Consider the following 19,141-nt stretch of genomic DNA (forward strand, 5'->3'; position numbering starts at 1 on the left):
GACCCACTTAGACCCCACTACATGCATGCCAGACACAACTTACAGTGAGTAAGTTCCATTTCGTATGAGGCATTTATCTGAGTGTCCATTGCGTCTCTCCATTCTGGAATTTTGCAGGCTTTAGAGTAGAAAGTCGGCTCCATAAAAAGCTTCGTCATGCAGAGGATATTTAGTGGCGGCAAGACACGATTTATGAATTGGTTTGGTAATGCCTGATTTTGCACGTGTGACCATCATGTGACCCTGTTGCACTGGCTGAGTAGTAGGTGAATCTCAGAAACACCAGGAGCAGTAGAAAAGTCATTCATTGCAGACACTTCTGAAGCTGCTGGAGAAATATCTGGAGAATTTGGACCAATTGCCTGAGACTGCAGCTCTAATGCTGGTGTCAGCGGCTGCTGTAGCTGTAGCTGATCAGGAGATGATGGGCTGAAAACTGCAGAGCTAAGAATGTCTGTGCATGATGCAGGAATCAGCTGATAAACGGCAAGAGCTTGCTGCTGTTGAGGAGAGAATGGGAATGTGGTTTCTTCAAATCTCACGTGACGTGAAATATACTGCCTATTGGTTGGTAGATGAAGGCAAATATAGCCTTTATGCGCTGAACTGTATCCTAAAAATACACAAGGAAGTGACATGGGTTCTAATTTGTTTGCATTGTATGGCCTTAGACAGGGATAAGCCAAGCAACCAAACACCCTTAAAAAGGTATAATCTGGTTTCTTTTTGTACAGCAATTCTAGAGGTGTTTTTGAATCTGATTTAGGTTTAGGTACCCTATTGATAAGATAACAAGCAGTTGTAAAAGCCTCTGACCAAAAGTCTTTAGGAAAGTGAGCATGAAATAGAAGTGCTAGACCACTTTCTGTGACATGCCTTATACGACGCTCTGCAAGGCCATTCTGAGCCGAGGTGTGAGGGAAGGAAAATCTATGTTGAATGCCTGAACTATTTAAATAGGAGGTAATTCTTTTGTACTCAAGAGCATTGTCAGATTGAAAAACCTTGATTTTGAAACCAGTCAAATTTTCTACTTGTTTGTGAAAGTGAACAAAGATATTGTAAGCATCAGAACGATGAACCATTGGAAATACCCATGTGTAATGAGAGAAAACATCCATTAACAACAGGTAATAACGAAAACCATTCCTTGATAGTTGTGGAGAAACCCAAATATCAGAAACAATCAAACTTAATAATTAATTGCATATCATTGCATACTTACCCATGTGTAATGAGAGAAAACATCCATTAACAGCAGATCATTGCATACTTGCCTGCAATCATTGCACTGCAATGATTGCACTGTGATCATTGCAGGGTTGGCCTGACTATCTTTGCACTCTGTGATCATTGCAGGTACCACCTTGGCTGTGCTGCTGCTGCTGGTGCCTTCTCTGCCAAGCTGTGATGTGCTGTTGCTGCCAAGCCAAAGCCTGCTGCTGCCGGGCTCTGTTCCAACCTTTGTTGCTGGGCTTGAACCAACTGAGCTGGGCTTGCAACTTCTGCTCATGGGCTTGCCTTTTTCTGCTGGGCTTCGCTGCAGATTCTGCTGGGCCTGTGTTGCTGAGTCACTTCAATTGCTGCTGGGCTTGGACGTGAGCTGCTTAGGACGATCATAAAGCCCAACTGGGCTGTGCAACTAAAAGGGGACTAAAAGCCTATTTTTAGGCTTCCCTCCAAAAACCAAGTAAGCCTAACCCATGAGTTAACCCACTTGGGCCTCATTTAAATTCAAATTCGGGCTTGTAATAATTAATTTAATTATTTATTTGGGATTGTAATAATTTTTATTTATTTTCTTTTTCTTTTTTTATATTTGGGACTGTAATTATTTTTTTTTTTTTTTTGTTTTTTTTTTTTTTTTTTTTTTTTATTTTTTTTTTTTTCTTTTTTTTCTTTTATGGGCTTGTCTTAATTATTATTATTGTTTTTATTTTCTTTTATGAGTTGTGCTAATTTATGCTAGGTTTAGTTCAAAATTTTCCAAAGCCCAATTTTAAACCAAAAACAAAATCCCTTTTAAACCAAAACCCATTCAAAACCAAATCTTCATAACCCTTGTGGGCCAAATTGTTTCCGATTGCTCTGTCTGACCAACATGTTAGTTAAGGTACCTACTAGGACATGATTGTGACCTACAGAGACCAGACAAACAGACTTGTTAGAATTAACCCAGACGAACCTATCGAAATTCTAAGTTCTGAGGGAGACAGTCCAGATCAACCAGAAACAATGGGAGAACCCCGTACCCTCAAGGATTATATGTACCCAACTAGAGCCAGTCAACCTTCTTGTATTGTGCTACCCGAGGCTAATGGCCATTATGAGCTGAAATCAAGCACAATACAGATGCTTCCTATTTTTAGAGGTGTTGAGAATGAAAACCCGTACCACCACGTGAGAGAATTCGAGGAAATTTGTGGAACTCTGCGTTTCACTCAAATGTCCGACGAAACCCTGAAGTTAAGGCTTTTTCCTTTCTCCCTGAAAGATAAGGCAAAGGCCTGGCTCTATGCTTTACAGCCTCAATCCATCATGACATGGGATGACCTCATAAAGGAGTTTTTCAAAAAGTTTTTCCCGAACCACAAGACTGCGACAATTCGTCAAAGTCTGAATAGCTTTGTGCAATTAGAAGGTGAGACCTTAGCTAGATACCTGGAGAGATTCAATGAATTATTGCTCCAATGTCCCCATCATGGTTTTGAAAAATGGAGACTTGTGCAAATTTTGTATGAAGGTCTAGATGTGTCCACCCGAACAACGGTTGAGTCGATGTGTAATGGTCTATTCGTAGATAAAACTGCTGACGCGTCTTGGGACTTCTTGATTGAAGTAGCTGAAAAGACGCAACAGTGGGAATCCATCCGTGAAACCAGAAAGACTACATCCGAAGCAAAGGCTTTTAGGATTGAAGCGGATTTTGAGGGAAGCAAACATGGCATCAATAGTTAGGAGATTAGAAGAGTTAGAACTACATAAAAATTCAAAACCTTCCACCACTACTCTCCGAGAACATGTCGCTTCGTCTGTTTGTGCTGCTTGTAACGACCCCAACCATCAATTCCAAAATTGTCCCGATTTGCTTGCAGTCCAGGAATCTAGGCTTGAACAGGCACATGCCATGTTTCAAAAACCAGAGCATAACCCTTATTCACAGACCTACAATCCAGGATGGAGAAACCACCCTAACTTTTCATGGTCAAAAGGACCCACTCAGGAGGACCATCTCAACCCAATCAGAGCTATCAAAACAATCAGGGATATCAGAACAATCAAGGTTATCAAACCCGAGAAACCCTCAACAACAATCAAACTCTCAACAACAATCATATCCTCAACACAATACCGACAAGAGATTATCCACCCTAGAGGAAATGTTCCAGAGTTTGATGCAAAGTCAGAAAAATCTAGATCAAAAGATGGATCAAATGTGTGAGAGAGAAAAGGGTAAACTTCCGAGCCAACCCCAACAAAATCCAAAGAGGATATTTCAAACAGGCACAACATCCTGCACTGAAACCTCACCCGATCAAATCCATGCCATTACCACCCTCCGAAGTGGTAAAGTCATCGAGAACAACGTGGGCGAACCTAATGAATCTGATACAAATTCCACGCTGTCTCCACAACCCCAGAAAACCAAAGAACTGAGCAAGTTGGAAAATCTGACAATTCTACTGCTGTGAATGTCCCTTTGCCAACTCATTCTCCTGTTGCCCCATTTCCTCAAAGATTGATCTATCAACAGAAAAGTACCCATTACAATGAGATGTTAGATCTGTTCAAGAGAGTCAACATCAACATTCCTTTTCTTGAAGCAATCAAGCAAATCCCTGCTTATGCCAAATTCCTCAAAGACTTGTGTACTCAAAAGCGCAAGCTCAATGTGCAAAAACGTGCTTTCTTAGCTGAGCAGGTGAGTTCCATCATTCTGAACAAAACTCCACCCAAGTTTAGGGATCCAGGATGTCCAACAATTTCTTGCACTATAGGAGAACACACGGTCAATAAAGCGTTATTAGACCTAGGTGCAAGTGTTAACCTACTGCCATATTCTGTTTATGAGCAGTTAGGTCTTGGGGAGTTGAAACCAACATCTATCACTCTACAACTGGCAGACCGATCTGTCAAGATTCCTCGTGGAGTGGTCGAAGACGTTTTGATCAAGGTTGACAAATTCTATTTTCCCGTAGACTTCATTGTCTTAGACACTCAACCTGTACAAAACCCAGACTGTCACATTCCTGTCATCTTAGGACGTCCTTTCTTGGCTACGTCCAACGCGATCATCAACTGTCGGAATGGAGTGTTAAAACTGTCTTTTGGTAACATGACGGTAGAATTGAATGTGTTCGATATTAGTCAACAACCTGTGAATCTTGATGATGATGATGTGCATGAAGTTAATATGATTGAAGGATTAATGCAAGATTCGTTGACTAACATTCTATCCGTCGACCCCTTTCAAGCATGTATGGAGAACTTTAACCCATTCCTATGATGATGCATACTGTAGTGACGTCCTATCTCTGCTCGAATCTGTACCTCAAATGGACGTCACTGAAAGGAAATATGAAGTGGAACCACCCTTACTCTCTGATTCCAAGCTTATTCCATCCATTGTTGAGCCACCCAAGCTTGAATTGAAAACATTGCCTAGTACGTTGAAGTACGCATTCCTAGGTTCTTCTGATACTTTACCTGTCATTATTTCATCATGTTTAGACACGGAACAGGAAAGTAAGCTTTTAGAAGTACTTAAGGAACACAAAGAGGCCTTAGGATGGACCATCTCAGATCTCAAAGGAATTAGTCCCACCATTTGCATGCACCACATTAACCTTGAAGAGAATGCCAAACCATCGAGGGAAATGCAAAGGAGACTTAATCCTAACATGAGAGATGTAGTCAAAGGAGAGATCCTGAAACTACTTGATGCGGGTATCATATACCCAATTCCCGATAGCAAATGGGTTAGTCCCATTCAAGTTGTGCCTAAGAAGTCAGGCATTACTGTAGTTCAGAACGACAAGAATGAATTAGTCCCTACTCGTACAACCACAGGATGGCGAGTATGCATCGACTACAGGAAGTTGAACACAGTAACAAGGAAGGATCACTTCCCGCTCCCTTTCATTGACCAAATGCTAGAACGTGTGTCTGGACACAGTCACTACTGTTTTCTAGATGGCTTTTCCGGTTATAACCAAATTCACATTGCTCCGAAGATCAGGAAAAAACTACATTCACGTGTCCATTTGGGACGTTTGCTTATAGACGTATGCCCTTCGGGTTGTGTAATGCACCTGCTACTTTTCAGCGTTGCATGATGAGCATTTTTTTGACATGATAGATAGTTTTCTCGAGATCTTTATGGATGATTTCTCTGTTTTTGGTTCCTCGTTTGACGAATGTTTGAAGCATCTTGCCCTCGTGATATCCAGATGTAAAGAAAAGAACCTTGTTCTAAATTGGGAAAAATGCCATTTTATGGTGAATTCAGGAATAGTTCTAGGACACATCATCTCAGAAAAAGGAATTGAAGTGGATAAAGCTAAAGTTGACCTCATTCAACATCTACCACAACCTTGCTCTGTGAAGGAGATCAGATCATTTCTAGGTCATGCTGGTTTTTACCGGCGATTCATCAAAGATTTCAGCAAAATCTCCAGACCTCTGTGCAGTCTTCTCTCCAAATGTTGCCTTCAATTTCGATGCTGCTTGTGTGAAGGCATGGGAGGAATTAAAAACCCTTCTCACCACCGCTCCTATAGTCCGACCACCCGATTGGAAGCTTCCGTTCGAACTTATGTGTGATGCCTCTGATTATGCTGTTGGTGCTGTTTTAGGACAGCGAGTTGATAGACTACCATATGTGATATACTATGCTAGCAAAACCCTTAATGATGCCCAACTCAATTATTCAACTACCGAGAAGGAATTGCTTGCCGTCGTTTTCGCATTAGACAAGTTTAGATCTTATCTGATAGGGTCTAAGATCATCATATACACAGACCATGCGGCTTTGAAGTATCTTCTTTCCAAGAAGGATGCTAAAGCTCGCCTTATTCGATGGATACTCTTATTACAAATTCGATATCGAAATCCGTGATAAGAAAGGTTGTGAGAATGTGGTTGCTGATCATTTGTCTAGATTAACTTTAGAGTCTATTGATGAATTGAGCTGATTAGAGAATCATTCCCAGATGAACAGAGTCTATCTCAGACCTTCCTTGGTTTGCTGATATTGTTAACTACCTCGCTACAGGTAGGATGCCCTCACGTTGGTCGAGACAAGACCGCTCTAAATTCCTGGCTGAAGTCAAACATTTCCTTTGGGATGACCCATATTTGTTTAAGTACTGCCCGACCAAATCATTAGGAGATGTGTCCCCAACACTGAACAGAAAGATGTGATATCTTTCTGTCATGACCAAGCATGTGGAGGCCATTTCAGTGCCAAGAAAACCGCTGCAAAGATCTTGCAGTGTGGATTCTATTGGCCATCATTGTTCAAGGATTGCCATGATTATTGTGTTGCTTGTGAACGCTGTCAAAAGCTAGGAAGCATTTCGAGGAGAAACATGATGCCATTGAACCCCATTTTGATTGTGGAGATTTTTGATGTTTGGGGGATAGACTTCATGGGTCCATTTCCCATGTCTGACAGCAAGTTGTACATCCTAGTCGCAGTTGATTACGTTTCTAAGTGGGTAGAAGCCATAGCAACCAGAACAAATGACCACAAGGTGGTACTTTCATTTCTAAAGGAGAACATATTTCACGTTTTGGTACCCCTAGAGCTATCATCAGTGACGGCGGTTCACATTTTCGTAACAAGTACTTTGAGTCTTTAGTACGCAAGTATGGCATAACTCACAAGGTTGCTACTCCTCCGTACCACCCTCAGACTAGTGGACAAGTGGAAGTGTCTAATAGGGAAATTAAGCACATTCTGGAGAAGACGGTCAACCCGTCCAGGAAAGATTGGTCATTGAGATTGAATGATGCTTTGTGGGCCTATAGAACAGCTTATAAGACACCAATTGGCATGTCCCCCTATCGTCTAGTGTATGGAAAGCCGTGCCATCTACCTGTGGAATTAGAACATCGTGCCTACTGGGCAATCAAAGAGCTGAACTTTCTCTGGACGAAGCTGGAATTCAAAGGAAACTTCAACTCAACGAGTTGGAAGAATTGAGAAATGAGGCTTATGACAGTGCCAAGTTATATAAGCAGAAGATGAAGATGTTTCATGACAAGCGTATTCTACGCAAATCCTTCACTCCTGGTCAGAAAGTCTTGCTGTATGACTCCCGATTACATCTTTTTCCAGGAAAACTGCGTTCCAGATGGAAGGGTCCGTACCTAGTACGCACAGTTTTTCCTATGGAGCTGTAGAGCTGGAGGATGTCTCCAACAAGAACGTTTTCAAAGTCAACGGGCAGAGATTAAAGCCATTCCTTGAGCCATTTCCACCCGACATTGAAACAACCAACCTGGAGGACCCAGTCTATGTGGACTAAACTGGTCCACTCTTTCCCTAAATAACCAAAAAGTTTTCCAAATCTTTCCCTAAAAACCAAAATTTTCTTTTTCCCCCAACAAAACCAAATTTTTTCCAAAAAGTCCAATCCCATTAAAAACCAAATTTTCTTGTAGATAATGTGTTAGTTAAATTTCCTTTTGTATATATTTTGCTCATCCATTGTGACTCCTAATATGATGGATTTTTGCCTTGAATAACGGAGTTTTAATCGAGCTTTCGCCGTACAATCGGGTATTCTCTCTCCTTTTACTCTACTCAGCATGTTCCTCTTCATATATTGTTTTATCTTTCCATATTTTGAAACATTGAGGACAATGTTTAGTTTAGGTTTGGGGGTATAGAGTAGATACCATGATAATTGCCATAATTGAAAACGAACTCCTCTTTTTTTGAAAAAATTGAAAAATTCCAAAAAAATTAAAAATCAAAAAAAAATTAAAAAATCATAAAAATGGAGCTCATTTACCTTGAAATGTTGACTCTTGTGCAAATATGTAATTATTAGGAGTCTTAGTCTAGATATTTAGGCACCCTGATTCTAGCACAATTCACATAGTGATAAGAAATTTGCACGCGCACGATCTACCAATACATGTATGGCCTCGATCTTCAAGGTGTTTGATAGGAAGTTACGATTGCCAATCACTTTAGAATACTGAACGAAACTTGACTAGCTTGTTCTTTGGTTGGTTGGGATAGAAGGTGGAGGTTACATTAAGAAAGACAACCATCGAATTTAACTGGGTGCATCAAAAAGGGCTACCTCTTGCAAAGTGTCATGTAATTTTTGTTTCCTTTTGTATATGTATCAAAAGTGTTTCCTTAAAAAAAAAAAAAAAAAAAAAAAAAAAAAAAAAAACGATGTATATATCAGAAAAAAAAAAAGAAAAAAATACAAAAAAAAAAAATCAAGTATTTATCAATTCCATCATCTCTTGTTCCAAAAATAAAAGAGAGTAGTCAATGTAAATAAGAGTCATGTAAATAGTCATTTTGTTGTTTCATTGTAATAAGCAAGGAGGGTGTATGCCATTGATGTACAACGCGAGTAATTGTGAAATACCTCCAACTCATTCACAATTCTCGTAAAGTCCGGACAGCTAGCTAGATTTCGACCTTGGTTCTTAGCCTGAGAAACTATCTCTTGGTGATTAGTAGTCATAACTTCAGATCTTTCTTTACACATGTGTAGATACACTTTACACTCTTATCACATGTCTTTTTTGTTATCAGTGCTAGGATTGTGCCTTATAGCTAGATTGACATCTCCATTTTGCTGTGAGCTTAAACTGTTTTGCACATGTCACATTTGATGGAATCTGAGCTTATATTTTGACCTAGAACTTTGTAGGTACGTTCTAAGCAAACCTTCACGAGACTTCAACTCGTCCACTAGGGACACTTAGTGGTTTAAAAGGCTTAGTGCATACGCTAAATGCATTCGAGAGACCAGCGACAGTGGTATAGTTAGGATTTCCTTAGTTTTGTTTTACTTGAGGACAAGTAAAATTCAGGTTTGGGGGTATTTGATGAGTGCCAAATATTGTATATATTTATCCCTTTTTGTTGGCATTTAACTCATCTTTTGCATTAATTCTACATTTTATCCCATATTCTGTATTTTCATTGTTTTCAAGAATAAATATTTTTCTTACTTAATTTTGCATTTTTAGGTAATAAATAGTAGTCTGGATGAATTGCGGAGCGAAAAGAGGAAGAGTAGTGAAAAGCCGGAAGAAATTACGCAAGGAAGCCGCAAGAATGGTCGCACAAGACCAAAAGCTAGAAGTGGGCTTGAAGAGGAAGAATTGTTCTTAAAGAAGATATGGGCTTGGCATACCCAAGGCCCAAAACCCTCACCCAAACCCATTTTCTATATCCAAGCCCGTCTCGGATTTCAGCCGTCAGATCGAAGCATTTCAGCATCCTACGGTCGCTCCTATGCCTGTGCATCAAATCCCGATGATTCCGCTAAACACTACAACACCTAACCTAATCTCGCACCGTAGACTTCGTTGTATTTTACATCCTACGGTCGCTACAAGCTGCTTCTTTCTTAGCCGTCCGATCCACCTACCATCTCCATATCCAGCGGCTCAATTGCAGAGGAGACAACGAATTCATAGGGTACGGTGAGTTTTCCCCAATTTCCCAAGAACCCTAATTTTATCAAATTTGGGGGAAAACATTGTAAACCCTAATTGAATGTTTTGGGTATAAATAGAGATGTAGGATGAGTGTATAAAGCATCTCTGGGCTAGCCAGTGAACAATATTTGCAACCAATTTTCATTATCCAAATTCCTTTTAGCTACAGTTGATTGTGTGCAATTTTGTATGTATGTTGTATCTTAATTTAGCTTATTTGATGAATGCTGTAGTTGTACTCATGTCTAGCATGAGCTAATTCACTGCAACTAAGGCTCTGATGAAGCCTAGTGCACTGTTAGATGATGCATGGTTAGGATAGTTTTCTTGATGCCTGTTTGCTTGAGCAATGGGAAGTACTCAGTGCTCTGGCATGCCTGTGATTGATTGTGCTGTCAAAAGATAGTCAATGCTAGGGGCATATCAGTGAGCAAGCTGATTTTCATCCCATTCTAGATGTATGCATAGGATTTCCAACTCAACCTAGATTGCATTGCTTGATTAGGGCACAAGGTGGATTCAATTGCCTTAGTAACTTCACACAGTTCTGCATCTTTCTCCTTTTCTGTCACTGTTTCTCAATACCTTTGCCTTAGGCTGCTGCCTTTGTTTCACTACCACTGTTACCTTGCCTTGCTCACTGCTATAGTGCTTTTCATCCATTGATAGCTTAGGATAACTTCTTGTATGATCCCACTCCCTGTGGACAAACCCCTACTCATCCCTATACTATAAAATTTGGCCTTGTATACTTGCAAGAGTTTTGTGTGCTCCCCATTTTCACACCAACCATGCACGCGGTGCCTGTTTGAGACAATACAAAGATTTATGGAGCTTGCATACGTGATCAGGGAAGTTAGGATCGACATAGCCAGCAGGCTGCTTCATGTAGACATCCTCTTCCAAGACACCATGCAAAAATGCATTTTCAACATCAAGTTGACGCAACTGCCAGCCATTCATCACTGCAATTGAAAGCACAAGTCTGATAGTGCATGGTTTGATCACTGGTGAGAAAGTTTCTCCATAATCCACCCCCTCTTGCTGTGTAAACCCTTTAGCAACCAAGCGTGCTTTATAGCGCTGTATAGTACCATCTGGGTTGCGCTTAATCCGAAAGTGATGAGTGCCAGATATTGTATATATTTATCCCTTTTTGTTGGCATTTAACTCATCTTTTGCGCATTAATTCTACATTTTATCCCATATTCTGTATTTTCATTGTTTTCAAGAATAAATATTTTTCTTACTTAATTTTGCATTTTTAGGTAATAAATAATGTTTGGATAACTTGCGGAGCGGAAAAGAGCTGAAGAGTGGTGAAAAGCCGGAAGAAATTACGCAAGGAAGCCGCAAAGAATGGTGCGCACAAGACCAAAAAGCTAGAAGTGGGCTTGAAGAGGAAGAATTGTTCTTAAAGAAGATATGGGCTTGGCATACCCAAGGCCCAAAACCCTCACCCAAACCCATTTTCTATATCCAAGCCCGTCTCGGATTTCAGCCGTCAGATCGAAGTATCTCAGCATCCTACGGTCGCTCCTATGCCTGTGCATCAAATCCCGATGATTCCGCTAAACACTACAACACCTAACCTAATCTCGCACCGTAGACTTCGTTGTATCTCAGCATCTTACGGTCGCTACAAGATGCTTCTTTCTTAGCCGTCCGATCCACCTACCATCTCCATATCCAGCGGCTTCAGCTCGTGGTACACACATCTTGATACACCCGCCTAACACACTAATACTCGAACCCTATGACCTAGCCAAACAGCTTCCTACCCTAACCCATATCGAGCTCCACCTTCTTTTTCCTCTCCCCCTCTCTGCAACAGAAACACCCATTCCACCACCATCACCTCCACCTGCTACTTCCATCATCCATCGCTCCTGTCACCACCATCACCTCCACCATCTCCATCATTACCCGACACGACCCATCCCCCTAATTCGAAGCGCTTTAACCTCTCTCACCAACTGACCTAGGTGAGGGTTGATAAAACACCTCAAATTAGGGAGCAATTGTAGCAATTGGGAGCAGGAGAAGAACCGAGAGAGGCAGAGAAGACATGGGGCGACGTCAATTCAAAGTTTTGGTGAGTAAATTTTGATTTCTATTTCACAACAGAAAACCCTAATTTTACAAATTGAAGATTTTTTGGGAATTGTTGATTGTAACTAGAAATAGCAGAGTGGGTGAAGATAATTGAGTAAAATCAGAGCTGTTAGGTGAGTCAATTTTGTATTTTTACCAAACCCTAATTGGACTGATGTGGTCCTGATTTTTGGGGATTTTGTTTAGTGATATAAATAGGGGGTGATGAAGAGGGGTAGAAGGGGATGATCTCTGGACTAGCCAGAAAAACACTTTGTTCTGTTTTATGTCACAATTTCAATTTCAGTTATTGCATGACAGTTGATAGTGAATGTTATATGATGTTTTGATTTTTATCTTGAATGTTGATTATTGTGTTTAATTTATCATATAATATGAATGTTATTGTTATTATCATGTGTAGTATGAGCTAATTAGCAACAAGCTAAGGCTTTGATGAAGCCTTGGTGCACTGTCAAATGGTAAATTGCTAGGATAGGATGCCATATGCTTGTTTTTCTTGTGCATTGGGAAGAAAGCAGTGCTATGATTGCTTGTGATTGATTGTGCTGTCAAAAGACAGTCAATACTAGGGGTATTTCTGTTAGCAAGCTGTTTTTCTTTCCTTTCTATTGTATGCATAGGACTCAACTCAACCTAGGAATATGCTATTTGATTAGGACACAAGGTGGAATCTAAGCCTTAGCTTAGCCACAATTCCTTTCTTCAGTCATTTACAATTCCTGCTCTGCTTTTATTCACTGCTTAGTTACATTCCTTTACTGTTTTGCTTAGTTCTTGCATTTTGAAGCCTATTGTGCACTGAAGTCAGTGCACAAACTCACCTCTGCCCTTGGCTTCCAAGCCTTGGTTCTTAGCTGTTTTCTTTGCTGCTTTGCTTTACCTTGCTGCTTTGGTTCTTTACTTCTGCCACTTTGTATGCCATATTACTTTGTCTTGCTCACTGTCTCCATTGTTAGCTTAGGTTTCTCTTATAGTGCTCCCACTCCCTGTGGACTTTCCCCTGCTTTCCTTCTATTCTATAAACTTGGCCTTGTATACTTGCAAGTTTCTGTGTGTTTTCCATTGGCACACCAGAAAGACCCACTTAGACCCCACTACATTCATGCCAGACACAAACTTTACAAGTGAGTAAGTTCCATTTCGTATGAGTGCATTTATCTGAGTGTCCATTGCGTCTCTCCATTCTGGAATTTTGCAGGCTTTAGAGTAGAAAGTCGGCTCCATAAAATCTTCGTCATGTAGAGGATATTTAGTGGCGGCAAGACACGATTTATGAATTGGTTTGGTAATGCCTGATTTTGCACGTGTGACCATCATGTGACCCTGTTGCACTTGCTGAGTAGTAGGTTGAATCTCAGAAACACCAGGAGCAGTAGACAAGTCATTCATTGCAGACACTTCTGAAGCTGCTGGAGAAATATCTGGAGAATTTGGACCAATTGCCTGAGACTGCAGCTCTAATGCTGGTGTCAGCGGCTGCTGTAGCTGTAGCTGATCAGGAGATGATGGGCTGAAAACTGCAGAGCTAAGAATGTCTGTGCATGATGCAGGAATCAGCTGATAAACGGCAAGAGCTTGCTGCTGTTGAGGAGAGAATGGGAATGTGGTTTCTTCAAATCTCACGTGACGTGAAATATACTGCCTATTGGTTGGTAGATGAAGGCAAATATAGCCTTTATGCGCTGAACTGTATCCTAAAAATACACAAGGAAGTGACATGGGTTCTAATTTGTTTGCATTGTATGGCCTTAGACAGGGATAAGCCAAGCAACCAAACACCCTTAAAAAGGTATAATCTGGTTTCTTTTTGTACAGCAATTCTAGAGGTGTTTTTGAATCTGATTTAGGTTTAGGTACCCTATTGATAAGATAACAAGCAGTTGTAAAAGCCTCTGACCAAAAGTCTTTAGGAAAGTGAGCATGAAATAGAAGTGCTAGACCACTTTCTGTGACATGCCTTATACGACGCTCTGCAAGGCCATTCTGAGCCGAGGTGTGAGGGAAGGAAAATCTATGTTGAATGCCTGAACTATTTAAATAGGAGGTAATTCTTTTGTACTCAAGAGCATTGTCAGATTGAAAAACCTTGATTTTGAAACCAGTCAAATTTTCTACTTGTTTGTGAAAGTGAACAAAGATATTGTAAGCATCAGAACGATGAACCATTGGAAATACCCATGTGTAATGAGAGAAAACATCCATTAACAACAGGTAATAACGAAAACCATTCCTTGATAGTTGTGGAGAAACCCAAATATCAGAAACAATCAAACTTAAAGGAGTATCAAAGATAGTAGTACTGAGAGAAAAGGGAAGTTTTCTACTCTTGCTAACATGACAAGAGTGAGAAAAATCAAACTTCTTATGCAAAACAGGAAGAGAGAAATTCCTAATTATTTTTGAAACAGTTCCAAGCATGGGGTGACCCATGCGCTGGTGCCAAACAGGTAAACTGGCTGAGAGAAAAGACTGAGGTATTTTGGATGAATGAAAGTCACCTACGCTATCGAAAACATACAACCCATTCTCATTCCTTCCCCTTAGCAGCACTGCCCCTGTGCATTTGTCCTTCACAAGAAAAAAGCTTGTGTGAAATTCAAAAATCACATTGTTGTCCTTACAGAATTTAGAAACAGATAGAAGATTTGTTTTAATATTAGGCACATGATAAATATGATTTAATATTAAAGCAACGTGAATTATGAGTGAATGTTGCGTTACCAATATGTGATATCTCCAGACCATTACCATTACCTACACGAACTTGATCCGTGCCCTCATACTCATGTGGTATGCAGATGTTGTTCACATCAGGAGTTAGATGATGGGTCGCACCAGTGTCAGTTACCCATTGTCCATTAGTTTGACCACCTGGTAAGGCAATATAAGCCCCAGGCGTTTTTGCAGGTTGTTGAGCATCTCTGTCATAGCGAAACCAGCATCTATCTGCAGTATGGTTACGCTTTTTGCAAATCTGACAATAGACTGTACTATTACCAGAATTTCTTGGAGGCTGATGAGGGCGAAGATTATTGTTTGGCGGATTTGGTCCTCTCGGTGTATGTTGGACTCCTCTTGGTGCAGGTCTGCTTGCAGAAGATGAGGAAGAGCTGACATAATTTGTAACTAGTTCTTGCAACTGAGATAGTTGATGTTCTAACCTCATCTCAAATGTCAGAAGATGAGTGATGAAGGTGGATATGTCCATTGTTTCAGCAGTACTTAAAGTAGTAACAATAGGGTCATATGTATGGTTTAATCCATTGCAAATGGATTGCTTTTTCTCATGAGCTGGTACGGTATATCCTGTGGCTGCAAGCTGATCAAACAAACGCTTAGCATCATTTAAATACACCTTCAGAGTCTTATTACCTTTGTGCAGATTATGGAGATGTCTCTTTAAATTCATCTGGTGAGCAAATGTTTTTGGAGCAAACTCAGACTCCAAGGTGTCCCATATCTCTTGTGCAGTTTCAAGTTCTGCAACTACACTGAGAACCTCAGGAGTCAAGGTAGAATTCAGCCAACCAACGATCAAAGAATCTTGGTGCTCATATGCAGTGAACGCAGGATTAACATCCTCACTTTCTGGTAGATTTCTTGGTGGTTTTTCTTTTGATCCATCAATAAAACCTGTTAGGTCATAGCCTTTCAGTATAGGCTTGAACTGAGCCTTCCATAAAACATGATTAGTACCAGTGTGTTTTAAGGTAACAAGGTGATGGATTTGAACCTGGCGTAGAGTTGTTGTAACCTCTGCCACTGTTTGGATTTTTTGGTTGTATAGGTTTTAGAATAGGCGCGGAAGCTGGGTTTTGGATCTTGAGCCTGATACCAAGCTAGAAGATGATATTTGGGTGAAATACTTCCACACTTGAAACTGTGGAGTAGAGTTCTTATTTATACTCAAAAGGTATTGTGAAGCAGTTACATAAGTTGTTACAGACTCTATTCAAAAACAGACCGTAAATATAGCCTAAGAACACTTCATAGTTGATTGCTCTGACTGACTCAATGAGACCCGGTGATAGTGCTTATCTTGTTATTGTTAACAAGGTGCAGCTGAGTCGGTATGCTTACTAACAGTGAGTACCGAAACATCAAATGTACCGCCACCAAGATCAAAGATGAGAACATTTCTTGCACTGGTTCCCTTCTTTTCAAGACCATAAGCTATCGCTGCCGCCGTAGGTTCATCGATGAATCCCATTACATTCAGGCCCAGCAATGGTCCCAGCATCCTTTGTAGCTTGACGCTGCAAATCATTAAAGTAAGCGGGGACTGTGATAACAGCGTTCTTAACACCCGAACCAAGATAAGTCTCGGAAATTTGCCGCATCTTAATGAGAATCATGGATGAGATTTCCTCCGCTGAAAATCTTCTCGGCTTTCCCTTGTAAGTGACTTGAACAATGGGTCTCTCACCTCAACCGATAATCTTGAAGGGCCATACCATGATATTGCTCTGAACAGTGTTATCGCTTATGTTTCGACCAATCAAATGTTTCATATCTACAAAATAGAAAACGGAATCAGAAAACAATTTCATGACACAAATTTTAATAGCAGGATATCGAGGCCACCAAGCAACGTCTAAACACTTTAATAAGAGATACTTCCGAAATATAACATCATAAAAACTCTAGTAATGCATATTAGAGCATCTCCCATGGGACATCCTTGTCCTACATATATAAGGATGGATAAAATAAACAGCCTTTGCTGATTATTATTAAAACTTTTCTTAGATATAGGAAGTTCAAGAAAATCATCTCTAACCCCGTAAGTTTAGGACGAAGTGGTGTTACAGTTTTCTTATATTGATAGGATGGGCAGTTTTTTTTTTCTTTCGAGTGTAAAATAAAATTCAGTCCTGACAGATTATGAACAAATCTTCTCTATTAAACAAATAGTATACATATGAAAATTTTAGATATCAGAATTGGTTGTAAAGCAGCTTACCGTAAACAGTATTGAGAGGATTTATAGAAACTTGATTCTTAGCAGCATCACCAATCAAACTTTCAGAATTAGTAAAAGCAACATAACAAGGAGTAGTACGATTTCCTTGCTCATTAGCAATAATCTCAACATGATCATGCTACCATACTCCTACACAAGAATATGTTGTTACTAAGTCTATTCTTATTGCTGGCCCTTCTTCAGCCATTGGACTAGAAAGAGAAAAGGAAAACAAATATCGCAAAGAAGTCGAGATGATTAATAGTTCTGAATAATAGTTCTGAAACTAGACGGGAGATGGTTTATTTGTAGGTACACATATACATAGTGTTGCCTGAAAAGTATTTTTAGAATGTGGTTGATGTTTCCTAGTTCAGTCTGTTTCCTACTTTCTATGGGTTAAGGATTTTGAGATTCTGTCGTTGACGTCAGCATGTTTCCTACTCACTTCTATAGGACGTGGATTACGAGCTTCCATATACAGTGGAACTCGTATATATAAAGGCTTCTCTTAAATAAATATAGGCCATAGTTTTATTAACCATAACCCATATTATTTATAACCCACAAATTTTTTCCATTTATTAACCATAACCCAAATCATAACCAAAATGAGTTAGCATGCCTTCATAGCTAGTTGGCCAGAAAACTGATCCACGTATAACCCGTTTGAATCAAAACCCAAATATTATTCCATCTTCTTCTGCATCGTGAGCTTGCACCCTCTCCTCCTCCCATCTTCCCCAGAGATTCATTTACAGATACGTGATTCGTTGCATTATTAGAAGAAAATAATCTCTAGAGACTAGTTATCTTAGTCGTTGATAACATGAGGGCTATCTTACATTCATCATACTATAGAATCCAAAAAAGAATCGCTAGAGACTAGTTAAAGATACGAACAGTTTATTCGTTTATTTCTAGGACTAAATGGTATTTCCTACACAAAACTAATTAAGAAGCAAAACAACAAACTAAATCTTGATTTGATGAATTGGTGTATCTTGATTCTTGAAACCATAGACAAGTGTTTCATTAGATTAAGTCATTTTGTGCCGTTTTAAAGACACTTGTTAAATATGTTGCAACGACATCATAATATCATGTCTGCTTAAAATTATGATATCAGGTGGTTGATGAAGAGTTAGTTCTCCCTTGTAATTTCGATGTTATCAGTTGTTTTCATATTTTTGTGTTCTCTTCATTTGTTTTTCTTGTACTTTTCTGGTCAGTAGAAGTAAAGCATGTAAACAAACAAACAAATCCAAAACGCTTTTACTGAGTCACTGCTAGGTCACCGGTTTACCAACACAATATCTCAACTATCCAGTTACTCAGTGATTTACTGATCTAGTTTGTGGGCTATGGTTAATAATAAAAAAAGGTCAACCTTTAAAATATGACCAAACTCCACTGACCAAAATCAAATGACCTATGATTAATAAAAACATGAGCTATATTTAAGAGAAGACCTAAATAAATCCCCGATAAATTAATGATCATGATAAATTAAAAAATTTGTTGGTTCCGAGATAAGTTTAGAGTGCAAAAGTAATAATTCGTTAAATTATTAATTAATAAAATATTTAAACTTTCTATACGTCTTTTCGGATGTATAAATTAATAACTCTCTACTTTACATTATAAAATCAGTTTTATATGTTATGTTAATTTGGTAAAGATTAATGATTCAATTGTGATTTGTTTTTCTTATCTTTTTTTTTGTTTTTTAAATTTGTAGTCACATTGAATACTAGGACACTGCTGACATGGTGGGGAGGGTGGACCGAAAAAATACGAAACACCTCTGACTGCATAACGCGTTATACATCATTTTTTTTTGTTGTACTGTTATTTTTGAGGCATATACATCGTTTTAGTGGTTGTACAAGCAAATTAGTGGATGCATAAACCAAAATACGATTGTATAAATTGTTATGCATCCCTTGTGGTGGCTTCATAATTCGTTATACATCTTTTCTTTTGTTGGGATGATGTTTTTAGGCATATACTAACTTTGTTTAAGAAAAAAGAGATACTTTCACAGTTTCATTTTTGCCTAACATAGACCAAAAAATGAAAGTATCACCTTTCATGAAACGGGGTGAAAATATCACTTTTCCTGACAAGGGGTGAAAGTATCACATTTCCTGAAACGAGGTGAAAGTACGTGCACTTTTCCTGGCACGGGGTGAAAGTACCACTTTTCCTGAAATGAGGTGTAAGCATCATTTTTCCCGACACAAAGTGAAGGTATCCCTTTTCCCAAATCCAACCTTTTCCTGGTTACGTATTCAATTTTCAAAAACTATTCCATTTTTGTTGTATAGTCGGTTGAGCGGTGTTGGGTCTGGCTAG

The 19,141-nt window shown here is 39.4% G+C and overlaps 1 pseudogene; it reads right to left on the minus strand.

Moving 5' to 3' along the window:
* LOC113280336 overlaps positions 1-16,991 on the minus strand; it is a 36,526-nt pseudogene extending 19,535 nt beyond the window's left edge.
* Between the last annotated feature and the right edge of the window lie 2,150 nt (positions 16,992-19,141).

Source organism: Papaver somniferum, chromosome 5 (genome assembly GCF_003573695.1).
Source record: "Papaver somniferum cultivar HN1 chromosome 5, ASM357369v1, whole genome shotgun sequence".
NCBI classification, from domain to species: domain Eukaryota; kingdom Viridiplantae; phylum Streptophyta; class Magnoliopsida; order Ranunculales; family Papaveraceae; genus Papaver; species Papaver somniferum.